This window comes from Lathyrus oleraceus, chromosome 1 (genome assembly GCF_024323335.1).
Source record: "Lathyrus oleraceus cultivar Zhongwan6 chromosome 1, CAAS_Psat_ZW6_1.0, whole genome shotgun sequence".
In the NCBI taxonomy this organism is placed as follows: Eukaryota; Viridiplantae; Streptophyta; class Magnoliopsida; order Fabales; family Fabaceae; genus Lathyrus; species Lathyrus oleraceus.
In genome coordinates, this window is record NC_066579.1 from 288,024,908 (window position 1) to 288,044,229 (window position 19,322).

Sequence of the window (19,322 nt, forward strand, 5' to 3'; positions counted from 1 at the left end):
ATAGCATTCACATCCACAAACTTGTCGATGTTGGGGAACAATACCAATCCATAGATGAGAAGTACAAATATGGTCTCAAAGGCATCCTCACTCATGGCCTTCCCATATACAGTAGCTTGAGCAATGAGGAACTCAGAAGGGAGCCCTTGAATTCCACCTTTGGTAGTCATATGAGCACCAACCAGAGATTCATCTATGTGTAACATGTCAGCTATCTCTTGAGAAGTAGGAATACTCTCCAAGCCATTGAACGGCAACTAGTCTAGAATCGGTATACCCACAAGGTAGGCATACTCCTCAAGGGTAGGTAAATGATGAAAATCCGGAAACGTGAAGCAACGGTACAAAGGATCATAAAACTGCACCGATACACTCATCAACCCTTCATCCACCTGAGTAGTCAGAAGAGGAAGAAGCTTCCCAAAACGAGCCTTGAAACCCAAAGGATCTAATACATAGGATGTCAAATTCCATAACTCTTTCAAATCTGGTTGTCTGAAACTGTACTTCTTTGTATTCCTTCTTTGTCTTTCCATGTCTGAAAATTTGCAAATAAACCCCTTTAAGTTCCTTGATAATCTTCTTCATTATTGATGGTATGGATGCAAATGAGTGCATGAATGCATGAATGCAACAATCACACTCAAGGATCAAGCAAAGCACACCAAACAAAGGTCATGGGATAGATCATATCATCCTTAATATCAATAAACCATTTTGGTGGATTATGGTTTTCACCTTATCAACACCCAAGTTCCATTGATATTAAGGATACATGAACGGATCAACCATGAATCAAAGGTTTGTTGCAAGTCACGAGCATGGAGTCTCGGTTAAGAACCACCCAAAGGGAATGCACTAGGGTTTAAACCTGCCAAACATGTTCTACAAGAGGTTCCCATAGTCATCATCCCATCTTTCGGATATTATCGGATAAACGACTACTCGTATTCCAAAAATATTCTCAAGAGAGACTCTTATGAGTGTAGCATTGCGTAACAATCGTATCAAATCTTACACTTGAACGACTTTCGCACTACATCCTAAGAATAGGCCAAGATGGGCTTGGTAAACTAAGGTCCTTGGCTTCTAAGGTCTATATTGGAAAGAGTAATGTCTAACCACAACTTACTTGTGTGACATTATTGATCCCAACATGACCTCCACCAAGTGAATGGACTTGCAAGTCAACTTGCTAAGGAATAACTCCACACAAGTCAACAAGACTATGCCATTCTCCTATCCTAAGTGCACTCGAGTCCGGGTATAGAACTCATCTCACAAAGATCACCAAGCATACAAAGAATTAATATCAAGCAAATCAATCATTACATACAATACAGTAATCCCAAATTGCACAAAAATATGTCACAAGACAATACAATACAACAAGCATGAAAAGTTGGCAAAACCCACTAGGCAAATTTTCCCCAGCAGAGTCGCCACTTTTCTGTAGCGGGGTATTCGTTACCATTAGAGATATTGACTAAATTCAAGGTAAATCATACAAGTCGAGTCGCCACCGCACTTCTATTTATCCAAAGGAATGGTTAGAAAGCGAACAAAAACCTAATAGTTTTAACAAAAACTAGTAAAAGAAAATAGAGATCTGGGTAAGGGGGTTGGTTATGCAATGGGAAGGTGTTAGGCACCCAAAACATCCTAGGTACTCCTAGGGAGCCCTTTTCATACTTGTTGCAAGGTTGTTGGTTTTGTGGAAAATTTTGTTTGTGCAAACATGATTGAAGAGATGAGAAGAGAATATACAAGTTTATTTACATTTTGTGTTTGGATGGATAAACACATTGCCTACGTACCATCTTATAAAAAGATTAGGATCAAAACCTCGTAGTTCGAGGTAAAAACCTCAAAAATGAGTTGGTGAATTGATTGGTCCAAAAGCCTTAAGGTCTTTCGTTATCAAAGGGAGAAAACTCAACCAAACCACAAATCCACCATGTGAGGATAGCTTCAACATGCTAGTGAGGGGTTAACCCTATAATAAGCATGGAAGACTCATTGTCCATCACTAAGGATATAGGTGAGTACTACATCTACCACCAAGATAACTCAAACCTAATAGCTAAAGGTTATGAAAGATTTGATTAAGAAAGTGGCCATTGGAACCACAAAAAGACATTTGAATGGGTTGTATTTACCAATTAAAAATATATACAAAAGTGGTCAAAGTTGGCTTAAAGATTCAATTCAACATAAGTGTTATGAAAAGAAAGTTTGAAAATCAAAAGCATAAGGCTTAGGTTTCTAATGTTTGAAAACAATAGTTAAATGTTTGCACAAATTTTTTTGGCTTGGGTTAGAGTGGAGAGAAGAAGAAGAAGGGCTAAGTCCTAAGTAAAACAAAAAGAGAAGGGAAGAAGAATCAAAACCACAATGGAGTTCCTCTCTTGAGATCATATTGATGATCCAAGTAGCTCCCACCCTTTGGAATAAGCAATCACAAAAAGCATAAGCAATCAAACAAGTCCCTTAAGAGATCCTCAATGTGTCTTGTATCTTTCACTTTGGATGATCATGGCAATGGTCCTTCAATTAAGCTCAAGTGGGAACCCCTAGCACAAAAGCACACACATCAAAAGTTCCATGAAGTAAAACAAAAATGGACAAGAGTGAGTTTAGAGATTTGGTCCTTCTAATCCATCTTCATCATTAAGGTCCTTTTACTCCAATTTTGCATAAGGAAAGTCCTAGAAACTAAGTCCAATTCTCCATTCTTTGCATAGGGAAATCCTAGAAACTAAGTCCATTTCTTTGCATTTGGTCCACAACAAACAAAACAAAACACAATCATAATAATATATACACAATTATGTGCTCAAATGAGCAAAAGGCAAATGGCATTAACATAAACATGTGCTCAAGTGAGCAAAGAGAAAAGCAAATGGATAATATATGCAAGAATAGTAAATTGCATAAAAGTAAAGAGCAAAAAGTAAATGTTAATTGTCAATAGTTAGTGTTAGTAGTTAGTGTGCCATAAGGCAAATTTAGCGCTATGTTAAGCAATCGTAATTGGACTTATGTAGAAGTCACAACTATCTGAGGCTGGTCAATAATAATGTAGGCAACAACACAAGTTAGAAGTCTTGATTAGTGAACCAAGTTCCAACAACTTGCCATGCCAAAAAGAAGAAAATTGATCTTGTATTGGTTTAAGCATTTTGCATGATTTAGAAAACAACCTATCCTTAATGCAAAGCCATTCACTTGATCAATTAATCAAGATGAATTAGATTTGGATCAAGGAAGATTAAATCTCCCTAATCAATGCTAACTTATCAACCTTCAACTCATTGATCAAAAAGAAAATAAGAAGAAGAAGAAGGAGATGAAAAAGAGAAATGGAAATGGCAAAATTAAAGTGCATTAAATGAAATAACATGTACCAATCCACATATGTTGACCAATGGCATTGAAAGTCAAAGTCAAACAATCAAAAACAGAAATGAGATGAAGATTGGAAGTCAAGAAATGAACAAAATATTTTTGGCATTTTTTAATATTTAATTAAACTTGAATTAAAAATAAAAGAAAGGTCAAACTTCAAAATCGCTTCAAATCAACCTTGAAAGGTCCAAGTGATTTATCCCAAGTTCAACAAGGTCAAACAAAGTTTGACAAAAAATTTCAGCATTTTTAAAAGTCAGAAACTATTTTTAATCAATTAAACATGAATAAAAATAACCTAATTGAACTAAAATCTCAAATCAATTTAAAATTTGATGAGAATATTTTTCTTAGATTCATCATCATTCAAATAGGTTAGGAAAATATTTTTGTATTTTTTGAATATCAAAAACTATTTAAAATGAATTAAAAACAACCAGAAAAGAGAAAATTCACAAAAAATATCAAATGACAAAATAAAAAATATTAAAAATTAGAAATAGAAACTAGAATTTATTTGGAGACTAATGCAATTGGTCCCATAATTTTTGGATTTAAAATAAAGAAGTTACGAATTTTTGAAAATAATGGAAATAAAAGGAAATTAAATCAGAAATTAAAAATAAGAAAAATCCACAGCGCTTGGATCCCACTTCATTAATTGACGTGGCTGATCACAAGGTTGGGAGACGCGCGCGCACGGTAGACCCTGGTCAATGCAACCACACATGGATTAAATAAAAGTCATAACAATGAATGGCATGGATTAGATCTGGAAATGCAATCACACGGTCCAGATTTGATCTGGCAATGAAGCAGCCACCGGAGCCACCTACTTCTCCGGTGAGCTTGCATTTTCCGGCCACCATAGCAGACAACCAAAGCTTAACCAAATCACGCAATCTATACATCATTGGAAAGCTGGGATGATGTACATCATCCCTGTACCATCCATTTTCACTCTAGATTTCCATGGTGTGAGAAATCAGAGGTTGAAAAATCTGGTGTTCATCATGAACTCAATGGATTTCAAAAATTAAATGCATAATCATGATGCCTCTATTGAGAGGACTTCAGCCAACACAAGATCCAAGCAAATAGGTCAATGGATGATGAGATTCGAAGAAAATACCAGTTGAAGAGTAAGCTTGAATTCTGGAAACTTGAGCTCGATTCTTTGCTTTCTTTGCCAAAACAGAAGATCAGTGAGATGAATGATGAAGGTTTAGAAGCTTTAGATCCAAGGATTCAACCAGATGTAGTTGAATTTTGGATCTGAAAAATTTAGAGAAAAATGAACTAGCTTCTTTGGTAATGGTTATGGAGAGATTTGTGCAGCATAACAGGTTGAATCAGGCGTGCATTTTGAATGGAATAGGGTCTCTATTGATAGAGGGAGTGGCAAGGAAATGATGAACAAAGCCGTGTGCATGAGATTGGATGATCCTTGCATGAGCTTGCATGATCATGCACAAGGCCCAAAAACAATGCCAATTGCAAGATGAACTCAAATGCCAAAGGTTTGAATGTGTAATTAGAGCTGTATTGGCTTGTGCATCAAGATTTCATGTGAATTCCATAATTATGCCTAAATGTTCAACTCTTCGAAAATACCATTTGCCAAATCCAAATATAATCATGTGAGTAATGGTTGGAAAGGTCTTGATGTAAGGAACAATTGTTATGTTGGGCAAAAATCCATTTGGAGTGTGGAAATTTATGAAATTTGAGTTTAAAGTGTGATGTGCAAAACATGTCAATGCAAGGTTTCTAAATTTGGCCAATTTTCAAGCCCCTCTGTTTTGATGATGCAAGCCTCAAATGGAAAAACCTCCAACATCAAAGTTGTAGACTTTCCAAGACAATCAAAATGGACTTAAATTTTGCATCATTTGGATTTTTGATGAAAGAGTTATGGGCACTTGAAGTTGGACTTTTTTTGCCTTTTAATGCATTTGGCCCAAAAGGACCTATAATGTCTTGCATTATCACATGTATTTCCTTTGAGATTTTGAAATTTTGTTCAACATAACATTTGAATTAGACATCTTAAGATTTCCAATGCATTTGATACCACCTCAAAATCATAAAAAATGAATGAGTTATGTCCTTGGGAAGTTGACCCAAAATTAGGGTTTCAGTCAAAATGACCTATAATGTATTGGAATGACAGATGGCCTTCCAAGCTTCAAATCAATTTTTGATGAACATGAAAGTTGTTCATATTGTGCTTAAGAACATTTTTGCTTTTGGAACCATCTCCATTTGACCAACGCATAAAAAGTTAGGTCTCAGTGCACTTCAAAATAGTCAGATGAATTGACTGATCAACTTCTCAAGTCCATGACTCATATCTTGATGAATTGATGATTGAGGACACTCAAATAAGTTCAAATATGCATGAAATGATGAATTAAAGAACTTCCCTTGATTGTATTTGATCACGGGCTGAGGTTGCTTCAAGAGCAAGGCATTGTGGTGCATAGATGAATTAGGGTTTCTTTGGGGAACCAACTTCAAACCCTTTGACTTGCTTTGATCAAAATGATGAATTGAGATGCTAGGGAGGCATACTTGATGGATGAGAGCTTTGGGAACCATTACCATGCTTGCTATCATCTCCTCTTGACCTTACCATTGCATAAGTGATCTTCTTGAAGCTCTTGACCTTGTGATTGCTCAAGCTACAAACAAAAGATGTTAGTGACATATTTTTGTGCTTTTGGTTAGTGAACAAAATAAGAAAGCAATGATATACAATTCAAGCATGCTTGGTGATCTCAAACCACTCTCAAGAAGTCCCACCCAAAGGCAAAGGGAACCAAGGTGCTAAGGATCCTTGAGGCAATGCAAATGCAATGTTATGATGCCATGAGGGATCTTAGGGACAAAATTAGGGTCTTACACCTTGGAATTATGAGACCACAACGTACTTGGGAGGGAAAGAAATTTGCATTCCTGATACAGAGATCGTCAACATCGCTGGAGCGGGAGGCATGACTCGAAGTGGCCGTGTATTCGCTCCAAAATACACTCCTACGGTGTCTCCAGCACCCACAGTTGTCTCACCTAAAGAGAAGGCAACTCTTACGCCGACTCCGCAGGCAAAGACAACTGTACCCGCCACTCCGACTGCTCCGGTAGTGACGAGAGTTATTGACAATGATAAAGCTGTATAGGCCGAAGTCTCCAAAGGGAAAGGGCCGATGGTTGAAAAGGAACAGTCTGATGATCACAAAATGAGTATCACCTTTGAGGAAAGTCAGGAATTCCTCAAACTGATCAGAAAAAGTGACTTCAAGATTGTTGAACAGTTGAATCAGACGCCTTCCAAAATATCAATTTTGTCTTTGTTGTTGAGTTTTGAGGCTCATCGCAAAGCATTGCTGAAAGTTCTAAATGCCGCTCACGTGATGCAAGATACCACGGTCGATCAATTTGACGACGTGGTTGCCAACATCACCGCCAGTAGGTATCTGGGATTTAATGAAGCAAAGTTACCTCCCGAGGGAAAGGCCCACAACAAAGCACTACATATTTCAGTCACATGTACTAACTCTCTCTTATCCCGAGTCCTCGTTGATACTGGATCCTCGCTTAATGTACTGCCAAAAACTACATTAAGTCAGTTGCAGTTTAAGGGGCCCGAGATGAGAACCCGTGCATTGATTGTTAGAGCTTTCGATGGTTCCCGAAGGCAGGTAATTGGGGAGGCCAATTTGCCGATTTGTGTTGGACCACACCAGTTCGATATCACTTTTCAAGTCATGGATATCAACCCAGCCTACAGTTGTTTGTTGGGCCGACCATGGATTCATGCCGCTGGGCCAGTCACTTCTACTTTGCACCAGAAGTTGAAGTACTTGATAGATGACAAGCTGGTAATTGTGTGTGGAGAAGAGGCTTTGTTGGTCAGTGAACTCTCTTCCTTCAGATATGTTGAAACAGACGAGGGAATCGTCGAGGTTCCACTCCACTGTCTAAAATTTGAAGATGTCAGTTCTGCATCCGCCAACAACAATCAATCATCCGCTACCATCCTATCCTCAACGAAGATTGCCAAGAAGACATTGGAAAAAGGCCCGCTTCCTGGTTGGGGCAAGGTCGTCAATATGGCAGAAAAGCGCGACAAGTTTGGTATCGATTATCACCCAGCAACATGCAAGGTGAGTCCGAAGAAAAAGAAATTCAACCCGGTCAAGTTCAGCAACACCAGCTATCAAAATGAGCATACCGTAGCAGTCATCGGAGAGTCCAGTGGTAACAAGCCAGGGGCACCCAGCCTTGTTCGCAGATGTCCTCCAGGATTCAAGCTTCCCAATTGGATGACCACCGTGATACCTATGGTGTACTCGGAAAAAACGTAATGCATTTTGTTTTCTCCGTCCCTCATCCTCACCCGAGACGAGAGGATAGCTTGTAAGGGCCCCCATGTTTAAAAGTATTATGTGAATAAATAAAAGTACTTTTTTGCATGCAAAACTTGTGTTCCTTTTCTTTCAGTTAATTTCGTTTTCACTAAAAACAACGAAATGGAAAAAGATTTCTTTTTCTTTTTTCCACTTTTTCTCAAAAAAAAGCATACTAAAATAATTTCATCATATGCAGAGCAAATAAAATCACTGATTACAACTTGGCTAAAATCAACCGTGAATCTGGACTTCCAATCAACCAAGCTAAAGATGACAGTGAGGAAGATTGCGAATTACCAGCTGAACTAGCACGACTCCCTGAGCACGAAGAGAAAGAGATTCAGCCATACAGGTGTAGCACCTCAAATTTGCACCTATCATTGTACATACATTCTCATATTAGGTCATAGCATTAACATGGTCCACTGCATAGCATTGCATTGTCCCATCTGCCTCAAGTACAAGATCATCAGGAGAATTAGGTCAAACTGATCAGGAGATCAGTCAACCAAGCAAGCAAATGTGTTTTTCATTGAGCCAAGGCCCTAGGGTTGGTACAACATGTTCACATGACTTGGGAATCCTTTTGAAGTGATTTGGTCAAGGTTTGGATGTTCAGAAGTCATCAGTCAATGCACAGTCAGTCAGAAACCCTAAAAAGTCAACCATGGTCAACTGTGCCTGATTTTATGGTTTTGATGGTGGGATTTGGTTTGAGAGGGCTTATTCATGTCCATATAGGCCTCATATAACATATCAAACATCATCATTGAAGAATTTGAAGCCAAATCAGAAATTTCCAAAAATAGAAACTGGACCTGTAACTGAAACTTGCCAAAAATGGAAACTTCTTGATCCCAAACTTACATCATGATACAAGCTTCAAATGAATTTTTTCCCAACATGAAAGTTGAATATCTTGTTCTCCCATTTCCAAAAAGTCCAAGAACTCTCAATTCCCATGTATGGTTGGTAAGTTATGATCAAATCATTTTCAGAAATTTTTGAACTTCAAAAGGCCATATCTCTCAAACCATTTGGCCAAATTTGGTGGGGTTTTTTGCAACAAGTCACATTTGACTTCCTCTTTCCAAATATGTAACCCTCATGCACCAAAACATTACCAATCAAAATGGCCTTTTTGAACTATCATGATTTATTTTCAAGTGAGGTGAAAAAGTGAAGTTTCAAATTAACCATTTTTACTCCATTCTACCAATCAAATATGTTCTGAAATGTTGTTTGGGACATGTTTGCAAGCCCAAATTCGTGCAGCACACACACCCCATGCTAACTTGGTGGAATTTAGCAATTGATAAAATTGATTCATTTAAGCTAATGGTGATTAACACTTACTGATGCAACCTTAAACAGCCAATATATAGCTCATTTTCTGTCAACCAAAAACCCTAGCAGCCACATTCCAAGACAGAATTTCCATTTCTCTCATTCTCTCATTTTGTGCATTGTTGAACTTTTCTCCACAAAACCTCAAGAGCTCGAGCTAGGGTTTGTTTGCTTCACCACATACCATCCTTCTGAGCTCAATTCAAGGCTGGTTCTACTACTGTAATTCCATTTGTGTAACTGTTCCATTGAAGAACACTTCCATGGCAAGATTCGAGTTGGGCTATTTCAAAGATTTCTGAGCTAAACATCCTTCACCATTCACCTTGTGGAAGCTTTGTGAGCATCTGTTTCAAGCGAAAACTACCAAAAAACACCTGAATCGACATTGCCTTGCAGATTTGGTCAGTTTTCGAATCTCTTATTTCACCAAATCATGTTATGCATTATGTAGGTCTTCATTTGCTGATTGTTTTGAGCTTTGAGTCATTAAGATTGGTTGCATATTGTGTGAGAAATCTGGTTTTTAAGTTTCACACTCAAACTTGTTCTTGCTCGATGCTTTTTGTTTAGCATGATTTAATGAATTTGGTTGTTAGATTATGCATGTATGTGGTTTACTGGTTCTAATGATATGATCAATTCCATTTTCTGGGCACATTTGGTTTTCACGATTTTGGTTGAGTGAGGAAGATGACACTGTTGCGTTGAAACCCTAAAATGCATTTCCAGCTTTCCTGTTCACGTTGCATGGTACTGTTTCATTGAACCGGCCAATCAAAACATTCCGTTTCCATGCGCAAAACGCCGCGTTTTGTTAAGTGACTTCAATAATTTCAAAAATGCCACTGGTCGTACCCCTTTGACCCATTAATCCATGTTGTTTTATTTATTTGTTTCACTTTGATGCACCAACTTACAAAAATCATAACTCATCCATTTTAATCCCAAAATTCATGAAAATTTTTGCATTGTGTTCATCTGGATCTCTACTTATTTACCATGATTTTTCCAGAATTTTTGGATGAGTGGATTTTTTATTATGCTAGGGTTTGTGACATGTATCCATATTTTGTACCTTTTGCCAAATCATTTGTGAAATGGTGATGCATTATCCAATGGCCCTGAAACTTTTTGTGCATAAACTAGACACACTAATGGTGATTTTGGTGTAGAGTTTGTGAATTTATCTTATCTGAATTGTGAGTTATGATTTTTTGAAGTAGGGTGTGACAATTTGTGTCACACCATTGATGTGCAACTTGTTGATATTTATAGCCATGTCTATTGACCTCAAAATGGATTGAATTTTTGTATGACTGAGCTTGAGTATGTCTAGTTTACATGTGATTTTTTGTGGATTTGTTTATGGCATTTTCCAATTGTTTGAGATTTTTCTCCCCTGTTTGGTCTCATGTTGACTTTTTGTGACACTTGTTCCCATTTGTTTTGTGAAATGCTCATACTTTATTAGATGGACATGAAATTTTACATGTGATTACTAGACATCCTAAGCTTTGCCATGGTTTTAGTCCCATTCATTTATCATATGCCATCCCTGATTTATGAATTTTTCAAGTTGATGCATGTTTGGTTGACTTCTTTAAGCATGTTCAAAATTGTTTTGCCTTTCTGATTTTCATTGATTATCTTCTACTTGTCCAAATGAGATGAAATTTGACATGCTTACCATGCTGTGGGTTGTGTTTGATCATGATTTATTTGGTGATTTTTGGAAATGTTTGAGATTGCTTTTGATTCAAGTCTTGCTGTTGACTTCTTTGAGCTTCTAAATGCCATGCTTTGATTTAAATTGTTCATGAAATGATGATGATGTTTGATATGAATGTGAACTCAATTGGTATTGTTTCTTAATTGTTTGAACATGATTTTGGATGCTTGCCACTTGCTGTTTGAACTTTTTCATTCCCTTTTGACCCTAGGCTCGACCTAGTGGTCCTGTTACTCACCTTTGAGCTCATGTTTTCAGGTTGACCAACAAATGACCAATGAGACCAATTCTTTTGATTGAACTTGCTTGAATATCATTGATTAACTTGTTTGTTTTGTAGGTGGCTTGGCTCACATGCTTTGAGCCTTGTGCCTTGCACATTCACTTACTTATAATTAACTGTTGATGTATGTTTCCTTTTGCTTTGTTTTGAAGTTGCATACTAATGTTGTCTGACTGGTTTCAGGTGCTTTTAGTTGCTCAGTTCCTTGTGAACTTTTGCTTTGCTTTGCTTATTAAGAAATTTGCATTGAGGTATACTTCTAATCTTCATGTAGTCTGGAAGACCTGGCCTGTTACTTGGCCAGGCAACTGTCTGAAGTCCTCCTTAAGAGGCAATGTTTGTGATTGTTTAAAATTGTCCCTGTACATACTCAAAGTCCTCCTAAGTGAAGAGGCAATTGGCAGAACCCAAGGGATAAGCAATCTATCCCCTGCTAGTCTGTGTGTCACTCACATTGCTCACACTACCTGTGTTGATGCATAGTGAGTAAAAACCCAAGATCCATAGAGTCTAACTTGTGGAGAGAGTTCCCCCATTCTGAACTCCCACACCTTCTGATATTGAAATGCTCTCCCTGGCCAGGGATAAGAGCAATGAGGCACACCCCTCATCTCCTTTCATCTGCTTCACCTTGGCTCTCAATGTCAAGGTTAAGAGCAACATCTACCCAGTTCCAGAGGTTTGTTTGTTGAGGTTGATATGACCCCTCGACTAAAACCTAGCCTTGTTTGAGCCCCCTTGCTTGTGTATAGTGTGTGCTACCTGTGCTTGTATGTTCGTTTGACTTGCTTCCTGTGCAAGTTAGGTTTAGTTAAACTAATCCTTGTTTGCTTTCGCCCTTGTTGCGATCCTTTCTCTCGCCCTCGTTGCGATTGAGACATTCCTTTTCTCTTGCCCTAGTTGCAATCGAGTCCTTTTTCCCTCCGTAGCCGAACTACGGCAACTCTGATTCTCATGTCCAGATGAGATACGTAGGCACGAGATGCGATGTCTCGTCGAGTTCGACTAACAACTAATCCTTGTTTGCTTTCGCCCTTGTTGCGATCCTTTCTCTCGCCCTCGTTGCGATCGAGACTTTCCCTTTCTCTTGCCCTAGTTGCAATCGAGACCTTTGTTCCCATAGTTTAGCCGAACTACGGCAACTCTGATTCTCATGTTCAGGTGAGATACGTAGGCACGAGATGCGATGTCTTGTCGAGTTTGACTAACAACTAACACTAATTCTTTTCTCTCGCCCTCGTTGCGATTGAGACCTCCCCTTTCTCTTGCCCTAGTTGCAATCGAGACCCTTCTTCTTCCTGTGCAAGTTGGGTTAGGTGTGGCTTGCTTCCTGTGCAAGTCATGTTTAGGATAGGCTTGCTCCCTGTGCAAGTTAGCTAGAAACCTTAACTTAGGGACGACTTTGCATGACAACATCTAGGCTCGAGTCGTAGTCTCCCTAGTGTTGTGTCTCCCTCTGTTATTTGGTTAGGCTAGTCCTTTTTCCCTGCGTAGGGGAACTACGTCGCCCTGATCCTCATACCAGATGAGGTACGTAGGCAGGAGATGAGCTGATCTCTCCGGGCGCCTTTTTCTTTTTCAACCCTTTTTGTCTTCAACCCCTCTGTGTGTGTTGTTGTGTGCTTGGAAGCTGATGTAAGTCCATCGAGTGGCATTCGGTTTCCAGTGTGAGTTTGTTTGGTTCGGATGCTGATGTAAGCCCAGTGATTGGCATTCAGGCTCCACGTTTGCCTTTGCCTGTGTCTGTTTGTGTGCGTGTCATCCGAGCTACGAATGCTCTGATTCTTCTCTCGTCCGAGAAGATACGTATGCATAGGATGCGATATCCTAGCGAGCATGTGTCGTTTCCCCAGTCCGAACTACTTTGACTCTGATGTCTATGCCTGATAGACTAAGTAGGCCCAGGATGCGATACCCTGCCGAGTCAGTTTCTTGTCTGTTTTCTTGTGTCTCTTTCAGCCAGTGTGTGTGTGTGAGCAGCGTTTTTAGCAACCATTTTCCTTCCTATTGTGCGTGGATCCCGTCGAGTACGACGGATGCGTAGGGGTGCTAATACCTTCCCTTCGCATAACCGACTCCCGATCCCATTCTCTTTGGTCGCGAGACCATGTCTTTTCCTAGGTTTACTCTGAGCGTTTCCTTTCCCTCTTTTGGGATAAATAACGCACGGTGGCGGCTCTGTTGTTCTTGTTTTCCCGCCGGTTTTTCGCGTGATGCGACAACAGGGAACCAATGGATGTTATTAATTTGGGTTCTGAAACTGATAAGAAAGAGGTGAAAGTTGGGGCATCTCTCGCCAAGCATGTACACTCCGATTTGGTAGATCTGTTGCGTGAATATGTGGACGTCTTCGCTTGGTCGTATCAAGATATGCCAGGGTTAGACACCAACATTGTTGAACATCATCTACCGCTCAAGCCTGAATATCCTCCAGTTAAGCAGAAGCTCAGAAGGACGAGACCTGATATGGCACTCAAGATTAAAGAAGAGGTTAAAAAGCAGCTAGATGCTGGCTTCTTAGCCATTTCTGAGTATCCGCAGTGGGTTGCTAATATCGTTCCAGTTCCTAAGAAAGATGGTAAAGTCAGAATGTGTGTAGACTATCGAGATCTCAATAGAGCCAGCCCAAAGGATGACTTCCCTTTGCCTCATATTGATGTTTTGGTCGACAACACAGCTCAATTCTCCGTCTTTTCTTTCAGGGATGGGTTCTCCGGGTACAATCAGATAAAGATGTCACCAGATGATATGGAGAAGACAACCTTTATCACACCATAGGGAATTTACTGCTACAAAGTCATGTCACTCGGCTTGAAGAATGCAAGGGCAACATATCAACGCCCCATGATTCATGAAGAGATCAAGGTTTATGTCAATGCCTGAGACAATATATGATTTGCTATTGATATCCAAGATGGATCCAATAAAGTACATATTTGAAAAGCCTGCTGTTACTGGTAGAATTGCCCGGTGGCAAATGCTGCTAACCGAGTATGATATACAGTACGTGACCCAGAAAGCAATAAAAAGGGAGTATTTTGTCTGACTATCTAGCTCACCTGCCTATTGAAGGCTACCAATCATTAAAGTTTGACTTTCCAGATGAATACATCATGTTTATCAGAGATTTTACTATGCCAGGCTTCGAGGTAAGCCCTGAGGAAGGCCCCGAATAAGGATCACGATGGACGCTCGTGTTCGACGGTGCTTCCAATGCCAGAGGTCATGGTATAGGTGTTGTTATCACTTCTCCAACTGGTTTCCACATCCCCTTCACCGCTAGGTTATGTTTTGATTGCACCAACAATATGGCAGAATATGAAGCATGTATCTACGGTTTGGAGGCGGCAATCGATTTGAGAATCAAAATCCTCGAGGTATTCAGTGATTCAACTCTAGTAATTAGTCAAGATAGCAAGTTGATACCCTACAAAGAGCATATCAGAAAATTGATCCCCTATTTTGATGAGATCTCCTTTCATCATATTTCTAGGGAAGAAAATCAGTTAGCAGATGCTCTAGCTACATTGGCATCTATGTTCAAAGTCAAATGGAAGAATGAGGCACCATCCATCCAGATTGACCACTTAGATGAACCAGCACATTATCTAGCAATTGAGGCTTATCTTGACGATAAGCCTTGGTTTCTATGACATAAAGACATTTCTGGAGAAACGATAGTATCCTGAGGGTATATCCATTACTGATAAGAAGGCTCTAAGAAGACTCTCTTCTAAGTTCTTCCTAAACGTTGATGTGTTGTATAAAAGGAATTATGATTCTGTACTGCTCAGATGCGTGGATAGACACGAAGCTAGTACAATCATAAAATCCATACACGAAGGCTGCGAGGGTGTACATGCGAAAGGTCCTACTATGGCTAAGAAGATTCTCTGGGCTGGTTATTATTGGACGACAATGGAGGTTGATAGTTACAACTTTGTGAAAAGATGCCATAAGTGCCAAATATATGGTGATAAGATCTTTGTACCACCAACTCCATTGAATGTTCTAACTTCTCCATGGCCCTTTTCTATGTGGGGCATCGATATGATTGGGATGATTGAACCCAAAGCTTCCAATGGACATCGATTCATCCTAGTCGCTATTGATTACTTCACGAAATGGGTCGAGGATGCTTCATATGCTAATGTCACTCGACAAGTGGTTACCCGGTTTATCAAGAAAGAGATAATCTTCCGCTATGGGGTACCCAACAAGATCATCACCGATAATGCCAGTAATCTCAACAACACTGTGATGAGGGAGTTGTGTGAAGAATTTAAGATCGAGCACCACAACTCTTCACCATACCGGCCCAAGATGAATGGCGCCATAGAAGCAGCCAACAAGAATATCAAGAGAATTGTCCAAAAGATGGTCAAGACATACAAGGACTGGCATGAGATGTTACCCTTTGCTTTGCATGGTTACAGAACTTCAGTCCGCACATCCACTAGGGCAACTCCATACTCTCTGGTTTATGGGATGGAGGCTGTCCTACCAATCGAAGTTGAGATTCCTTCACTCAGGGTCATCATGGAAGCAAATTTTGATGAAGCTGAATGGGTTCAATCTCGGTATGACCAACTGAATCTAATTGAAGAGAAGCGTTTGACGGCCGTCTGTCATGGTCAGTTGTACCAAAGACGTCTCAAACAAGCTTTTGATAAGAAGGTTCTTCCTCGGTCATACCACGCTGGAGACCTCGTGCTCAAGAGATATTTTGCCATTCACTCAGACCCGCGAGGCAAATGGACTCCCAACTATGAGGGACCTTTCGTAGTCAAAAAGGCCTTCTCATGTGGGTCTCTAATCCTCACAACAATGGATGGGGAAGACTTGCCCTCGCCAGTGAATGTAGACATAGTCAAAAATTATTATGCCTAAAAAGAAATGATGAAAAGCCCGCTAGATTAATCTCCACAAGGTGAATCTAGGCAAAAATGGCTATCCCGAGGGACCAAAAAACGATTTGTCCATGCAAAAGTTGGGGAATATATTCGAAGTTCGCTAAGTCGAAAACCCGAAAGGGTGGCTTAGGCAAAAAGGAGCATCCCGATGGACAAAAAGAATTGAAATATCCAGGCAAAAGTTAGGGATAAAGGCATTGGCTATGATTCTTGAGTCTACAAGCTACAAGCTGAATATCAGAGGGTCAGAGACCGATCCAGTCACCATCAGCCGAAGCAAGGCCTTGGTGTTCAGATTATATGGTAGATTAAGGCAAATGTTGTAATCAATGGAGAAAATCATACACAATATTTCCCATTGCCATTTCAATTATTTTTTCAATTTTTGCAACGTCCTCATTAAGGGCGTTTGCATCCTTGTACTCAACATATGTACAGATCCCATATCAATAAAATTCAGTTATTCCATCCAATGTGTTGTTCCATGTTTTGTATGCAAATAACTGACCTGTCTTAATCACATAATGCTTTAAAATTTCGGGGAACAATAAAAGGCTACATTAAAGAGAAACAATTTGCATTACTGTTGAAATCCGATAAACTTGATAGGTGATTGGTGACTCAACAGTAGTGTTGCTTGGATGCCTGTGACATCCAATTGGCTGGGGCACCCTGGGGGACTCCAGCCTTTCAGTGTTCCTTAACAAGCAGGGGATTCCGTGATGGCAGTGTTGGCACCAATTGAAACTCCTCGGATATTATGTTCTAATTCTTGATGACGAGTCGAAACCCCGACCATAATAAAGACCCACCCCTACAAAAGCATGCATCATAAAAAATAAGCATACCCCATGCATTGCATAAAACCTATCCTCCACACTGGCAATAAAGCCAGTCATTTGGTCCGACAAATTTCGGGCACATAAGTATTTAATCCTCTTTTACCTTGAATACTCGAAAAGCTTCCGTAATTCTTGTATTCAGGTCCAAGAAGATTAAATAGGGACAGTTGTTGCACCCCTAAATTTTCCCTCCCCTTTCTCACCTATGTATCTAATCACTTGATCAAGAGATGGCTTGCATACATCCATAACTCATCCACATGCATCATTCCTCATGAATTCAAAAGAAACTTGGGCCCAGGAAGCTAGGGTTCACACAGGTATCAAAGTCCAAAGGTATGGGTTGGTCACATCATCAGCATAGCATGGGAAACCCTAATGATGGTGGTGAATGTTTGACTTCAACAAAGTTGTGACAAGACAACCTGGGGCATTCAAAACCCTAATTTCTCAAGGCAGGATCTCTTGGAGCTTCCCTAGGCCTCGTCTTGGTCTCCAAAGCTAGTCAAGAGATGGTAATCAGAGGAACTTGGTGGCTTGATTGTGTATTCATTGTCAAGTTTCTTGACCTAGCTTGGAGCCTTGGTGTTAGTTCAAAGTCTTTGGTGCTATTCATTTGGTTGTGGACACATCTTTGATCCTGGTCATCTGAACAATCAAACCCTTCTGTTTCAAGCCACTTGTTGGTCATGCCATTGGTTCATGGACACTTTGGCAAAACCCTAGCCTTGTGATCTCATTTGATGGTTTTGTTCATTATTAGTCAAGTTATTTTTCAAAAGTCCAACATACAAGTCATAAAACAAGACAGTTTGGAAACCAATTTCAGTCATTTTTCAAACCATTTCAATCCATTTCATGTCATATGATTCCATACAAGAAAATACAAATTTGACATTTTTGACCAACTGTTGACTTTGGTCAACAGTTGACTTTTTGGTCAACTTTGACCAAAGTCAACCCAAATCCATTAAACCCTAAATTCACCCACAATTGTCCATTGAGTATCCATTTACAAAGAAATCACAAAGAAAATACATTTTGACCATTTGTTGACTTTGGTCAACAGTTGAGTTTTTGGTCAACTTTGACCAAAGTCAACTTTCATTTGCTATTGCCCATCCAAACTTGGCCTAACCCTTTTGCTTCAATGAACACCAAATCTTCATGTTTGTTGATGTTTTCTTGGTTTCTTCCATTACAAGCTAGTCACATTGTACAAGCCATGTTGTCTTGACATTTTGAACCATTAACTATTTGCCTTTGGCCTTCCCCTAACCATTGACCAAGGAGTCCCCTAACAGTTTAACCATTGTCCTTTGCTCATGTCTTTTGGATGCAACAAGAACCTCACGCTTGTGCAACAAATCCATGGATGCAGATGGTCTAGCCAATACTGCTGCCACAACCATGTCACATCCTACTTTGCAACATCATCACATCATCATCATCATGCTAGCCTGTTGTAACACATTTGCTGCCACAAACTCATCAGAAAATGGCCATGGATTAGCATATCATTCATATCAGTCTGCAAAAATACAAATACGCCTAAGTTAACTTGCAGCCATGTTCATTGCTTGGCACATTAAAATACCAAAACCTGTCACAGCATAACTAAGCTAATCCTTTAAAACAAGTTTTCAAACCAAGTCACAGCAGTTAGACATACCAAATGCAGCCACTAGAGTCCTGCCGCTAGCATGGAAGAGTGGAAGGAGTCGCGTGCAACCGAGGTTTCATTCACCAAATGTTCTTGTAACCACTATGTACAATCTTGCCAAACAACATGATTACCAGACCTACAACAAAAGGATCGAACCAAGTGATTTGTAAGGCATTGTCAAAGGTCATGATCATATCAATGTGACCCTACTGCAATAAAATAACAGTGAGCCATTAGCAGGATGAGTGCCTCACCCTGATGCAGCAGTAGGTTTAGCAGAGCAAGCAGTTGAATTAACTCCTGAACACCAACTCTCCAAGCCATGAACAGGGAAGCATCATAAGCCAACATCAAATCATCCCACTGCAGAACCTGTTATTGCAGCATGTGAGTCAAGGTAGAGGATACAATCCATTTGCAAGACTATATGCTACAACATGGCATGAACACAACAACAGACTGGTGCTACAAAACTGCATACAACCATTCACCAAGTTAACTTGCAGCAAACCTAAGGCAGCCTATGAACCTGCAACCAACATGCATCAAGAGCCATCAATCCAAATATGTACATTACACAAAACTGACCTGACCATTGTGACATTCCCACATGCTTTTGGCTTTGAGTTTATAATGATGGAGAAGGCTCATGGAAAGCTGCAGTATGAGATATATCCCTACAGAAACAGTCCAATCATTGAGAGACATCACATCCAAGT